Below are 15,892 nucleotides of genomic sequence, written 5' to 3' on the forward strand. Positions count from 1 at the left end.
GGCGACAGCTTTTCGTTTGGAATGACAGCTACCAGTTCCAAACGAGCAAACGACCTGTCAATTCAATGTAAAGCTAATGGAATGTTTTGAATTGTTGCCAGCATTACGGATGAGATGTCGTCACTCTGGTTATAGGCACTCTAATCTCATATACACCAGACATAAAATTTCAAGTATCTGTTGTCGCTGTATTAGTGTCTTATCCGTGCACATGAGTTACTGCACAGATTCAAGAAGAGAAAGAATTACTCAATTAGGCCCTGAGATTTTTTTGTTAAATGAAATATCCCATCCCATATTGAAAAAAAAGCGAATCTCCATTCCTCAATCTTTAGTTTTCACTTACAACGAACTGTTACATCTGCTATCATAATAAGCAGTGCACAACTAGTCAATTTTGTCACGAGACGCCACTGTCAAAAAGATATATTTTGACACATGAAAAAGAAAAATATATATATATTTCTCTTCAACATTTTAACGAAAGAAATCCTGGAATACATTCATTCTAGTGATAAAATTTAGCAGAACTATTGAAAAATGATACTATTAAACATTTCTTTTTTATAGTTGGCGTCTTCACAAAAGTTGTTTGTAATCAAATGGCGCTCCTTTTGTTGAAAATAGTTACTAGGTTACTAGTTAATTGAACTCAAAAATGATTTTATTGTACAATAAAGTTGTAATAAAATTTTATGCTGAGAAACTTTGCTGAAAAAAAGACACCTCTCTAGCTTTTCATTTGATCGAGTTACATCAATTTTCCCGAGTAACAGTAGGGTGGCTCCGGAGAAATCACTTTTTTTCGTTCTAACTTTTTTGTGAAATGTTCAATGGAAAAGTTGTTTTCGCAACAGTTGTTGAACCAATTGTTGCGCACAATTTTGCTGAACCAAGCTTTTTCATATGAGCTACCAGTAAAAAGTTATGATTGCTTTTTTTATCAAAAACTTGTCAAGCTTTAAATATCAATATTCATTAGATGCCAGATCGATAAAAATGTATCCTATGCGGTTCCTGAAAGATCATAATATAAGTAAAAATTTAAGAGTAAATTGGAAGGGTGTTATATCATTTTCTATTTTTAGTATTTCTCAAACTTCTGGTCCTGGTTTAGATTTCAGCTCTGGAACTCAGGTTCAGAATCCCAAGAAGTCGGGTTTTAGAATCCAGGCTTCAGATTTCATTCCCAGAACCTATGTTCAGATTCAAGATGCAGAATTCAGGTTCATAATCCACGTCCAAAATTCAATTCCAGAATCCTAGTAATGGGCGAAAATCTAGAATTTGTGTCCAAAGTCCAGTTCTATTATTCAGATCCAGAACCCAGGTCCTGAATGCTGGCCCAGATACCAGGTTGAAAATCCAAGTCCATAGATCAGATGCAGAATCCAGGTTCTGAACCAAAGTTCAGTAGTCAAGTACAGAACTCCGGATTCTAGAACCAGAATCCAAGTTCAAAATTCAGTTCCTAATTCAGAATCAAGGTCCAAATTTTTTTGACAAAATCCGATTCCAGAACAGATTTATAATTCCTGTCCCGATACAGAATCCAGTTCTAGAATCCAGGTACCGAAACCAGAGGCATACACTCAAAAAAGAAATCACGTTACTTCTACCTGAATACATACATGAATCTCATCCACCTAACTTTTCACATAAATTCTATTAGGTAGATAGATGAATTGTACCAGATTGGTCATATATCATGCATCTTTGTCGATAGGTAAATAATATATCACTTGTCCGTTAGAAGCAACGTGAGTTTCCTATATTTTTTAAATGAAGTTCACGTAATAGTTACATGACTTGAACATACTTGTTGAGCATAGCAAAATCACATAACAATTACATGAAGTGGTACATGATTATATGATAACTGGAATTCAATTAAAACCAACATTAATTTAAATAGGTATTTTTTACAGAATGCATTTTTATTGGATCGCTTGTTATATTACATATATTTACAAATTAATGAATAGTGAATCTACTGGTGGTCCCGAAGGTTGGTTTTGGTTGGTGGTTTTCTATTTGTGATTTCTGAAAATATAAATCAATTAATCAAAAGTTCTTACTTCAAACTTGAATTCTTTAAATACATTTCGTTTCCCCTAGGAAGTTATCAGATCGAAAATATTTTCGAAAGCCCAATCGATCCCTGTAGGCTCTAAACACTTCCGAAAATCTTCGATTGATATTGTCAAGAGCTCGAACCAGCCAATATCGCATTCTATTAAAAGGAAATGTAAATTTTGTATATCGAATACTACACAAGTTTTGAAACTGTACTTACCTTTAAAAACTTCCAAAAAAGAATGCGGAATGTTTAAGTCTGCCACTAACATGTCAGCCATTTTGTTGTTTGAAGTTTTCATACAGGAAATTCACTTAACTTCGGTCATGGAACTTACCATATGAAGATTATGTGAAAATCACATAGCTTGTACTGGGTTCCCAGATGTTATTTAAAGGCATCACGAAGAATATCAAAAATAAATATAGCCCCGCATTTACGAGAATAATCCTATAAAAGTAATGTGATTTCTTTTTTTGAGTGTAGGTAACTCAAAAAGTAAACATCCTATCTCAAAACCATTCAATACCTATTACGGTATTACGATACCTATTACGGTATTACGGTACTGTGGTATTACGGTACTACAGTACTACGGTACTTCGATAGCATATCAAGTTTTTATATTCGTCGTGATTGTCGTAGTCATAGTAATTGTTTGTCATAGTCATTATAATATACTAGTCAGTTAATCAAGAATAAACGCGTACCAGTTTATTACATCACATCCGAAGTGTTCCGCGGTGTCCCCACCCGTGCGAAAGCCGTACCATGGCTTAATGTATTCGAAGTGTCCGCAGTGTCCCAATCTGCACGAAAGCCGTCCCAGGCTTAAGTTGGAAGCCGTCCCAGACTTCATATTTCCGTACAATCTAAACACAACGTAGGGTTCAGATGAGCCTCATCATAATCGTGTGGTGAGCGCCATCATAAATTTCTTGATGGTATGATGAAGACCATGATGCAACAGTTTGCGGAAACCAAGAGTTTGATTGACTCGGTACGGAGTGAAATTAAAGACGTAAACAACAAAATCGATGCCGTTAAAACTGAACTTAAAACCGATTTAAAATCCGTTCGTGAAGAATGTGCCGTAAAATTTCAACACCACGACACTGCACTGGAATCGCTAAGCAATCAAATGAATGGTATGACAGATAAAATTGGTGCACTGGAAAACCGAAGCGAGCTTATCATAAGCGGTATTCCTTACAAACCCGACGAAGATTTAAATTTGACACTGAAGGAAATCGGTAAACAGTTAACAGTAAAAGACATCTCTAACGTCCCAGCGGTGATCAGGCGTATGAAATACAACGGCAAATTTAACAACGACAGCCTTATAGTGGTCGAGTTTGCATTGAAGACATCACGGGACGAGTTCTACAGTGCCTACCTACGAAAACGCGACCTTAATCTAAGGCACATTGGATGGGATTCCGATCGCCGTGTGTACATCAACGAGAGTCTTACCTCCGAAGCACGCAAACTGAAGTCGGTGGCTCTACATCTGAAGAAGGCGGGTAAGCTAGCGTCAGTGTACACTAAACAAGGGATCGTCTACGTGAGGACTGCTGCTGGTGCACCATCCATCGTGATAAAATCCGTAGATGACTTAAATAAGTATTCGTAACTATATGTCAGTACTATTATTAATTTTTTGTTCGTTCACTTTTTGAAGTTTTTGTTTATGATGTTAAAATTATTTGTATTGTGAATTGTTGACACGACAGAGATAATTATTGTAAATTTATGACAGAGATAATTATTGTAAAATCCTTTGACACTATGCAGCCCACTAAAAATTGTTTCCCTTATTATACTTGATGGTTCCACCACAGAATCACACCTCAACGAACATTCCTGGAGCGGTGCTGAATGCTGCTCTATTATCTGGAAAGCTAAACATTTGTCACGGGAACGCTCAAAGCCTTTGTGCGCGTAATGCAGACAAGCTTGACGAAATTCGGTCTCTTTTGTCTTGTTCCAAAATCGAGATTGCGTGCTTCACCGAATCGTGGTTGACTTCAAAAATTAGTGACAGTAGTATCGGAATCCCTGGGTTTTCGGTTGCGAGAAACGACAGGGGTTATCGGCGCGGTGGAGGAATAGCTGTTTACTATAGAAAACATCTAATCTGTTCCAAGGTTTTCAACACGGCCTTAGTGGAAAATTCAATGGATAAAACTGAATGTTTGGCTTTAGAGTTCCGAATAAACGGCCAAAAGATATTGCTTTTGACGGTATACAGTCCTCCCGATAACGATTGCTCATCCTTTTTAGCAGAAAAACTGGTTGATTTCGCTGTTCGCTATGAGACAATTTTTCTGGTAGGAGACTTTAACACTGATATGCTTCGTCCTAGTACAAAACGTGCACGTTTTGAATCGATGCTCTTGAATCATTCACTGTCATTCGTGAGCGAAGAACCGACTTTTTATCACAATGAAGGGTGCTCTCAACTTGATCTGTTGATAACAAATAACAGCGAGAAGGTTTTAAAATTCGGCCAAGTAAGTTTCCCGGCATTATCACAGCACGATCTCATCTTTTCGTCAATTGACTGTGACATATCTCGACCTTCTGACCGTTGCACGTATCGTGACTATACGAATTTTGATTCCCAAACTTTGGAAAATGCTTTGTTATCCATTCCCTGGAACCAATTTTATGAAATTGAAAACCCGGACGGTGCCATCGCTTTCTTCAACGCACACATTAAAACGATACACGACTGTTGTATTCCGCTTCGTGTTCGGTCAACCCGTAAACGATATAATCCTTGGTTTTCGGAAAGTGTACGTCAAGCTTTACTCGAACGAGACTTGGCTTACAGGGATTGGTTACAGGCTCCAAGAAATTTGAAAGACGAAAAACGACAGCGTTACAAGGTCATGAGAAATCGCGCCAACACAAGCATAAGTCATGCCAAACAGCAATATTTTAACCGATTTTTGGACAGTAGGACTCCGTCAAAAACCCTCTGGAGACGAATAAAAAATCTTGGTGTTGGTAAAGTAAAAACAACGCTACCGTGTGAGTACGATCCAGACGAAGTAAATCGCGCATTTTTGGCTAGCTATGCGGATAGCACTCCTCGAAGTGAAATACTTGTTACATCAGCACAATCATCGCCACAGAATTTCTCATTCCAACAGGTGGAATATTGGGATGTCGTCAAAGCTCTCTGGGATACAAAGTCGAATGCACTCGGACTAGATGGTTTGCCGATTAGATTTATTAAGATTATCTGTCCGTTAATCGTTCAACACATAACACACATGTTTAATCTGCTCATTCGAACAAGTACATTCCCCGAATGTTGGAAACACGCTAAAGTTGTGCCGCTGAAGAAAAAAGCACATCTGAACGACATCACCAATCTTCGTCCAATCAGCATACTACCGTCATTGTCAAAGGTGTTTGAAAAGCTTCTCAAGCAGCAGTTGACAACATATATCGAAACGAACAATCTGTTGTCGGACTTTCAGGCTGGTTTTCGCAGAGGTCAAAGCATCAAAACCGCCACTCTACGAGTACACGACGACTTAGGAGCCATCGTTGATAAAAAAGGAACTGCCATTCTTCTTCTTTTGGATTTTTCCAAGGCTTTTGACACAATTCCACACAACTTACTGCTGGAAAAACTGAAGGCACAGTTCAATTTCTCATCGGCTGCTGTAAACATGATTGAATCGTACCTGTGTCGTAGAAAGCAAACCGTTTTTTGTGGTAATCGTTACTCAAACAGTGCTGATGTTATGTCTGGTGTTCCGCAAGGCTCAGTTCTTGGTCCCCTACTGTTCTGCTGCCATATAAATGATCTCCCAACGGTATTGAAGTACTGTTCGATTCAGATTTATGCTGACGATGTGCAACTCTATGTTGGTCGGGTTGGACCGTGCGTGCGTGAACTGATAACCATGATAAATAGTGATCTTGAGCAAGTCGAAATCTGGTCTCGACGAAACAACTTATACGTGAATCCAAATAAAAGCAAAGCATTGCTTATAACAAACCGGCGACGTAGAACCAACGGATTTACTCTACCAGTGCCCTCGATTGTCTTGAACGGGCAACAAATCGATTGGTCCGAAAATGCAAATAACCTTGGGTTCATTTTTCAAAGTGACTTGCAGTGGGATAGACTAATAAAGCAACAATGCGGAAAAATTTATGCCAGCTTGCGAACGTTGTACAGCTGTGTTCCTACCGCCCCGTCATCAACAAAACTGAAACTGTTCAAATCGTTGATCTTGCCACATTTCTTGTTCGGAGATGTTCTTCATGTCTCCCCTAGTGCCAACTTATTTAACCAGCTACGCGTAGCATTGAACTGCTGTGTGCGATACGTATATGGATTAAATCGCTACGACCACGTTAGTCATCTGCAACAGAACCTCATTGGATGTACTCTAAATGGATTTTATGCATATCGTTCCTGTGTTTTCCTTAGAGGTCTTCAGAAAACTCAGTTCCCTGCTGTACTCTATGGAAAACTTATTCAGTCTCGAGGACGTCGTTTGGAAAACTTAGTGATTCCTGCTCATAATACGGTGTGTTACGCTAGTTCACTGTTCGTTCGAGGTGTGATAAATTGGAACTTGTTGCCACCTGCAGTAAGACGCTCTCCCTCGGAAACAATTTTTAAAGTTGGCTGCATCGATTTTTTCAATCGTAACTAGTACCTAGTAGTATTTTAATTGTTAAAATAAGAAATTAAAATTAGATATAAGAATGAATATGCGAACGGTGAAATCGGATGTAGTAATAATTAAAAGATGTCTTATCTTACACTACTGGACAATAAACAAACAAACAAACAAAAAAAAATAGCGTTCAGTGTGCCGGGAAGACCCTTCATTTGCGACTAGTTTGATCAAAATCGGTCCAGCCATCTCTGGATCTCGACCTCTTTGTTGACAACACACACACACACCTCCGGACCTCGGAAAATGTAATGCTTTAAGTTGAATTTACACGTCAGCTGCTCATTTGGCGTGACATTGCCAAACAGCTGTCGTCGTCACTCTCTTTACATCCACTCTGCCTGCTATTCAAGACAAATTTTGACGGAAACAAGAATTTTCTCATCCAACGCGAACGCCTACTGCGATTCGCGACCAACCTGACGACGTGGGTTGTTACATACAGCGATGCCAGATAGTAGTTTTGTCATTTCCCTTGGATTGGCATTTTTCTAGGAAAGCTCTCGCGGTGGAAAGCTTCTTTTTTTTGCCCGTCAGACAAAACTAGTTTATTTTGTCTACGGATCCGTATGGCCGTAGAAAATCTTCGGATCCGTAGGTCTACGGAGATTACATCGCAACTTACATACTAATATCAGATCTCTAGAACTAGTTCTAAACTGTGAGACATTGGCCCGCCTAGGTAAAAATAAGTATCAGCAGAAACTTCTCAAAATAATACGGCAGAATGTTGGCATGAATGAAAACGAATTGGAATGTCTAAAGTGTTCAATTAAAACGTGTTCGAATTCTGTCTACCTATCGAAATCGATGTTTAGCTGAAACCCGGATTCCAGGATCGTCGAATCAACAGTGAAGGACCAGTTTAATCACAACGAAATCTGCTGGCATACAAGCGACAAATAATGGCATCACGATCGACTGCCGGGCCGGTCACCGTCACGTCCTCCGGTACCAGATCCTGCGAACGAATTAGACTGATTCGATATAATTTACCAGATAGAATAAAATTCCAAATTATACATCGGTGCAAGTTAGCTATAATTGCGGACAATCGATATGGTCTTCCCGAGTTAGTCGTCGTCGTCGTCGTCGTCGCCGATCCCACCGCTGTCGAGAAAAGTTTATTAAGCTCTCTAATTGCGGTTATCGATTCGATGAAGTTGAGCGAATTAATTTGGTTGATGATTCGAGTGAAACCACATGCAGTTTATGAGCTATGCGTGGAGACGGCCCAGAAACCATAAACTGATAACAACCCAGGGGGGGTTATTTTGCTCCACTGTCATTGGTCAAAGTGGTTTGCCTTGGAGGCTGAAACAAAGGCAAAAAAAAACAGAGAAAATAAATAACCTGCAATGATGGCCTCGTCGCAACTGGTCACGTTGAGTGTGGAGATAAAACATCGGAGATAAAAACAGAGTGGAACATTTTCCTCGTGATGATGGCGAAGTTGGTCACCGATGGAAGGGAACCTGCGAACCCTGCAGTGTGATTATCCGCGTTTGGGCGGGTAGTTGGGGGGGGGCAAACATTACTTCCCTTTACCGCGTATGAAAGTGGAAAACAACGGACAAGGATATAGCGATCCGTTCGCCATGGCCGGTGGCCATTTTTGTCTTCGTTCGAGCGTAAGGCTTTGGGGTGTGTGGTAAGTGCGAGACTGTCAATTAGCCCCAATAAGTGGTTGTTCACTGAGTACGTGTAGAACGGATCGATTCCCGTGGTCCTGATTGGGGCGTTTTTTCCATGGGATATTTCGTACTTTTAATTTCTGGAGTCATTTTATAAGTCGTTTAAAAAAAAGGTAATGCAATCACTCGGAGGGTTTCAGATTTACCGGCCTGTGCGAAAAGCACACATTTAATTCCATTTTCTTCACGTTTCGCCTTCGCCTTATCAGTTCATTAGCAGATCGATTTGAACTGCCATTGCCATCAAGCAGTTCCACTTAATATGCTAAGCAAACGCAAATTCATTTTTACCAGGTGTGGCAGCCAATTTTTTTTTAAAGAAAAATATGTTATTTGTAAGTAATTGGTTCAAGATACTTTTATTTTTTTTTTTTTAAATAACTATTTATTGGAATATGAGTTAAAATTAAATTATTAAGATTTAAATTGGGTGTTCAGCCACAAGTGGTGACTTTTCAGCCCTGTTATATATATATATATGATTTGGTTATTACCATGAAGACATCATTTGCTTCCGCAATTCTGAGATTTTTGTGTAGGGAAAATTCTAAACCTACTTGTATTGTGTAATGGGGAAAAGGAACTTATATACTAACTTACTAACTAATACAGAGAGCGAATCGATTCAATTGAAGATTGCATCGATTTTTGTCGGAATTTGCTTATAATATTATGTGACATTACATCTAATGGTTCTATATTTGTGAGTCTGTGTAACTCATTTGTACTAAACCAGGGAGGACGCATCAAAATCATTTTCAGAATTTTATTCTGAATGTTTTGAAGCGTTTTCTTCCTGGTGGAACAACAATTCGACCAAATTGGTACTGCATAAAGCATGGTTGGTCTGAAAATTTGTTTATAAATTAACAATTTGTTTTTTAGACAGAGCTTAGAATTTCTGTTTATAAGAGGATATAAACATTTAATATATTTATTACACTTTGCCTGGATTCCTTCAATGTGATCCTTGAAAGTGAGTTTTTTGTCATACGTTAAACCTAAGTATTTAGCTTGATCAGACCATGTCAATTCCAAGCCATTCAATTTGAGAATGTGATTATTGTTTGGTTTAAGAAAAGAAGCTCTTGGCTTGTGAGGAAAGATAATTAATTGCGTTTTTGCTGCATTTGGTTTAATTTTCCATTTTGACAGATAATCACTGAAAATATTTAAACTTCTTTGTAGGCGACTGCAGATCACTCTTAGATTTCTACCTGTGGCTAACAGACTTGTGTCGTCACAGAATAGCGATTTCTGACAACCAACGGGTAGATTTGGAAGATCAGAAGTGAAAATATTATACAAGATTGGAGCTACACTCGAACCCTGCGGAACACCGGCTCGTACGGGTAGCAATTCAGATTTACAATTCCGATAGCTAACCTGAAGAGTACAATCAGTTAAATAATTTTGAATCATTTTGATCAAATAAATAGGAAACTGGAAATCAGACATTTTTGCTATTAAACCTTTGTGCCAAACACTGTCGAATGCTTTTTCTATGTCTAGAAGAGCAACTCCAGTGGATAACCCAGAAGATTTATTTGCTTTTATCATGTTCGTTACTCTGACAAGTTGATGAGTAGTTGAATGTTCATGACGAAATCCAAACTGCTCTGGTAAAAAAATTGAATTCTCATTTATATGAGTCATCATTCTCAACAAGATAATTTTTTCAAAAAGTTTACTGATAGAAGAAAGTAAGCTAATTGGGCGATAACTTGATGTTTCTGCTGGGTTTTTATCAGGTTTTAGGATAGAAATTACTTTAGCGGTTTTCCATCTTTTTGGGAAGTAAGCTAATGAAAAACACTTGTTGAAAATTTTAACCAGGAGTCTCAAGGCAACATCGGGAAGATTTTTAATAAGAATATTAAAGATTCCATTATTACCAGGAGCCTTCATGTTTGTAAGTTTCCTAGTAATTGACTTAATTTCATCAAAATTCGTCTCAATAATGTCATCTTGTGATAACACTTGGGTTGAAATATGCTCATATTTCAGTGAGACTTCATTTTCAATAGGACTCACAACGTTCAAATTTAAATTGTGGACACTCTCGAACTGCTGAGCTAGCTTTTGAGCTTTTTCACCATTTGTAAGAAGTATTTGATTTCCTTCCTTGAGAGCAGGAATTGGTTTCTGAGGTTTCTTAAGAACCTTAGAAAGTTTCCAGAAAGGTTTAGAATATGGTTTAATTTGTTCAACTTCTTTAGCGAAATTTTCATTTCGCAAAAGAGTAAATCTATGTTTAATTTCTTTTTGTAAATCCTTAACTATGTTTTTCATAGCAGGATCACGAGAACGTTGATATTGACGTCGACGAACATTCTTCAACCGAATGAGCAGTTGAAGATTGTCATCGATGATAGGAGAATTTAATTTAGTTTGAGCTTTGGGAACTGAAAGATTTCTAGCATCGATAATATAATGATTCAAATTATCAATTGCTGTGTCGATGTCCGCAGAATTTTCTAAAATAGTTTCATGATCCACATGATTTTCAATGTAAGATCTGTAATCCAACCAATTAGCTCTATGATAGTTGAAAATATAACTAATTGGATTAATTATGGCTTCGTTGGAAAGTCTGAATGTTACAGGAAGATGATCTGAGTCAAAATCAGCATGAGTAATCGGTTCACTACAAATGTGACTTTGATCTGTTAGAACCAGATCAATTGTAGACGGGTTTTTCACGGAAGAGAAACAAGTAGGATTACTGGGATGAAGAACTGTAAAGTAACCAGCTGAGAGTTGATTATGAAGTATTTTTCCATTACTGTTATTTTGCCTACAATTCCACTGGACATGCTTAGCATTTAAGTCCCCTATTACGAAAAATTTCGATCGATATCTTGTGAGTTTTTGCAAATCGCCTTTAAAGAAATTTGATTGTTCGCCGGTGCATTGGAATGGCAAATATGCTCCAGCGATGAAATAAATTCCATGAATGGTGTCAACTTCGATTCCCAAGCTTTCAATAACTTTAGTATTGAAAGAAGGTAAAATTCGATGTTTAATTTGCCGTTGGACAAAAATGGCAACTCCACCACCCATTCCAGTAAACCTGTCAAATCGATGAACCACATAATGTGGATTACTTTTCAATTTTACATTTGGTTTAAGAAAAGTTTCTGTCACAATGGCAATATGAATTTTGTGAACTTTGAGAAAATTATAAAATTCATCTTCACTCGATTTCAAAGATCGAGCATTCCAATTTAAAATATTCAAATAATTATTTAACATCACTGTTAAATTTTAAATTCATTATAATATTATTTGCAAATTTCCATCCGATTTGAAATGCTTCAAAAAGTGATGAAGTCGAATTCATTTGGATGATCATTTGAAAAAGTTGATCTTGTAGGTAGATCATTTTATTTTCAGTTATATCGCCTAAATCGACTTCATTTAAAGAAGCGAATGGTATTGAAGGAATATTTGTAGGTAGACTGCCATTAGAAGAAGATGATTTGGCCGGTCTACCTATTAATAAATTGTTTTCGTTAGAAGAAGAACTGCAAGGCGGTCCTGTGTTTTGATTATTTACATTAGAAGAAATAGGTGATAGATTTCTACCTAATATACCAGCATAACTGACATTAGAAGAAGATGATGACGAGGTCGATCTACCTGTCAATAAATTGTTTTCGTTAGAAGACGAATTGGCAGGCGTACCTGTTTTTTGTTTAGAAGAAATCAGTGCCTTAAAAGAATTAGGCGTGGCACCTGTAACGGTTTTCTGATTTTCAGGTATGTTCTGTAAATTTAATGTCGTTGATTTGACTTGTTGTCTAAGCGAACGAGCGTTTAAAATTTTTTCCCTGACAGGACATTTCAAATAACTGGATTTATGATTTCCATCGCAATTTGAACATGGAAATTTATCAGTGGTTTCATTCATTGGACAAACGTCTTTCGAATGCGATTTACCACAATTCAAACACCGTATATCCATATGACAATTTCCATGACATTTCCATTTCCATTTCCATGACCGAAGCCTTGGCAACGACGACATTGCGTTAAGTTTGCAATACGATTATGCCGTTTATAATGTTCCCAATGAATTTTAATGTGGGAAATGTAACGTACTTTTTCTAAAGTTTTCAAATTGTTTACATCACTTCGATTGAAGTGTATTAGGTAAAGTTCATGGGAAATTCCAGAGCGTGGTTTAGAAGTACCATTCGCTCTTTTTTTCATAAGTATTACTTGGGAAGGGGCAAAACCAAGCAATTCTTTTAGTTCATTTTTAATTTCATCAGTACTTTGATCATTTGATAAGCCTTTCAAGACAGCCTTGAAGGGTCTGTCTGATTTTATATCATATGAATAAAATTTATGAAGTTTCCCGGACAAATATCGAATAAGACGTTCGTAATCTTCCAATCCATCCACCAAGACTCGACATTCTCCTCTTCGTCCGATTTGAAATGAGACTTTTACTTCCGGGAGAAAAGTAGAAAGCTCAGTACGGAATGCTTTGAAGTCGGAAATCATCACCGTCACTGGTGGCATAGATTGATGTTTCTTCCCAGAACGACAAGCGTCCATTTTGGGAATTTTTGAAGAATTTTCTTCTATGTCGCTACAATCGGATTAAGGAAGAATCTCGTAAATATTGTTAGACGGCATAGGATCAACGGAAGGGAAATCCATCCGTTGTCTTTTATTTTTACATTCAGATTCTATAAGATCGTGAAATCGTTATTAGAAAAATGTTGAATAACGGATTGTGATTTATTCCGTATTAAATTATTTTTAGCCTTATGGTTGTTGCCTTTCCGGTTAGACGCAGGCATTTTTGAAATTTTAAATTAAATTAACTAGGCTAAATTAGTCTTCGATTAGACCCCTCTTATCACTCTTAGATTTCTACCTGTGGCTAACAGACTTGTGTCGTCACAGAATAGCGATTTCTGACAACCAACGGGTAGATTTGGAAGATCAGAAGTGAAAATATTATACAAGATTGGAGCTACACTCGAACCCTGCGGAACACCGGCTCGTACGGGTAGCAATTCAGATTTACAATTCCGATAGCTAACCTGAAGAGTACAATCAGTTAAATAATTTTGAATCATTTTGATCAAATAAATAGGAAACTGGAAATCAGACATTTTTGCTATTAAACCTTTGTGCCAAACACTGTCGAATGCTTTTTCTATGTCTAGAAGAGCAACTCCAGTGGATAACCCAGAAGATTTATTTGCTTTTATCATGTTCGTTACTCTGACAAGTTGATGAGTAGTTGAATGTTCATGACGAAATCCAAACTGCTCTGGTAAAAAAATTGAATTCTCATTTATATGAGTCATCATTCTCAACAAGATAATTTTTTCAAAAAGTTTACTGATAGAAGAAAGTAAGCTAATTGGGCGATAACTTGATGTTTCTGCTGGGTTTTTATCAGGTTTTAGGATAGAAATTACTTTAGCGGTTTTCCATCTTTTTGGGAAGTAAGCTAATGAAAAACACTTGTTGAAAATTTTAACCAGGAGTCTCAAGGCAACATCGGGAAGATTTTTAATAAGAATATTAAAGATTCCATTATTACCAGGAGCCTTCATGTTTGTAAGTTTCCTAGTAATTGACTTAATTTCATCAAAATTCGTCTCAATAATGTCATCTTGTGATAACACTTGGGTTGAAATATGCTCATATTTCAGTGAGACTTCATTTTCAATAGGACTCACAACGTTCAAATTTAAATTGTGGACACTCTCGAACTGCTGAGCTAGCTTTTGAGCTTTTTCACCATTTGTAAGAAGTATTTGATTTCCTTCCTTGAGAGCAGGAATTGGTTTCTGAGGTTTCTTAAGAACCTTAGAAAGTTTCCAGAAAGGTTTAGAATATGGTTTAATTTGTTCAACTTCTTTAGCGAAATTTTCATTTCGCAAAAGAGTAAATCTATGTTTAATTTCTTTTTGTAAATCCTTAACTATGTTTTTCATAGCAGGATCACGAGAACGTTGATATTGACGTCGACGAACATTCTTCAACCGAATGAGCAGTTGAAGATTGTCATCGATGATAGGAGAATTTAATTTAGTTTGAGCTTTGGGAACTGAAAGATTTCTAGCATCGATAATATAATGATTCAAATTATCAATTGCTGTGTCGATGTCCGCAGAATTTTCTAAAATAGTTTCATGATCCACATGATTTTCAATGTAAGATCTGTAATCCAACCAATTAGCTCTATGATAGTTGAAAATATAACTAATTGGATTAATTATGGCTTCGTTGGAAAGTCTGAATGTTACAGGAAGATGATCTGAGTCAAAATCAGCATGAGTAATCGGTTCACTACAAATGTGACTTTGATCTGTTAGAACCAGATCAATTGTAGACGGGTTTTTCACGGAAGAGAAACAAGTAGGATTACTGGGATGAAGAACTGTAAAGTAACCAGCTGAGAGTTGATTATGAAGTATTTTTCCATTACTGTTATTTTGCCTACAATTCCACTGGACATGCTTAGCATTTAAGTCCCCTATTACGAAAAATTTCGATCGATATCTTGTGAGTTTTTGCAAATCGCCTTTAAAGAAATTTGATTGTTCGCCGGTGCATTGGAATGGCAAATATGCTCCAGCGATGAAATAAATTCCATGAATGGTGTCAACTTCGATTCCCAAGCTTTCAATAACTTTAGTATTGAAAGAAGGTAAAATTCGATGTTTAATTTGCCGTTGGACAAAAATGGCAACTCCACCACCCATTCCAGTAAACCTGTCAAATCGATGAACCACATAATGTGGATTACTTTTCAATTTTACATTTGGTTTAAGAAAAGTTTCTGTCACAATGGCAATATGAATTTTGTGAACTTTGAGAAAATTATAAAATTCATCTTCACTCGATTTCAAAGATCGAGCATTCCAATTTAAAATATTCAAATAATTATTTAACATCACTGTTAAATTTTAAATTCATTATAATATTATTTGCAAATTTCCATCCGATTTGAAATGCTTCAAAAAGTGATGAAGTCGAATTCATTTGGATGATCATTTGAAAAAGTTGATCTTGTAGGTAGATCATTTTATTTTCAGTTATATCGCCTAAATCGACTTCATTTAAAGAAGCGAATGGTATTGAAGGAATATTTGTAAGTAGACTGCCATTAGAAGAAGATGATTTGGCCGGTCTACCTATTAATAAATTGTTTTCGTTAGAAGAAGAACTGCAAGGCGGTCCTGTGTTTTGATTATTTACATTAGAAGAAATAGGTGATAGATTTCTACCTAATATACCAGCATAACTGACATTAGAAGAAGATGATGACGAGGTCGATCTACCTGTCAATAAATTGTTTTCGTTAGAAGACGAATTGGCAGGCGTACCTGTTTTTTGTTTAGAAGAAATCAGTGCCTTAAAAGAATTAGGCGTGGCAC

The sequence above is a fragment of the Malaya genurostris genome, chromosome 1 (assembly GCF_030247185.1).
Source record: "Malaya genurostris strain Urasoe2022 chromosome 1, Malgen_1.1, whole genome shotgun sequence".
In the NCBI taxonomy this organism is placed as follows: Eukaryota; Metazoa; Arthropoda; class Insecta; order Diptera; family Culicidae; genus Malaya; species Malaya genurostris.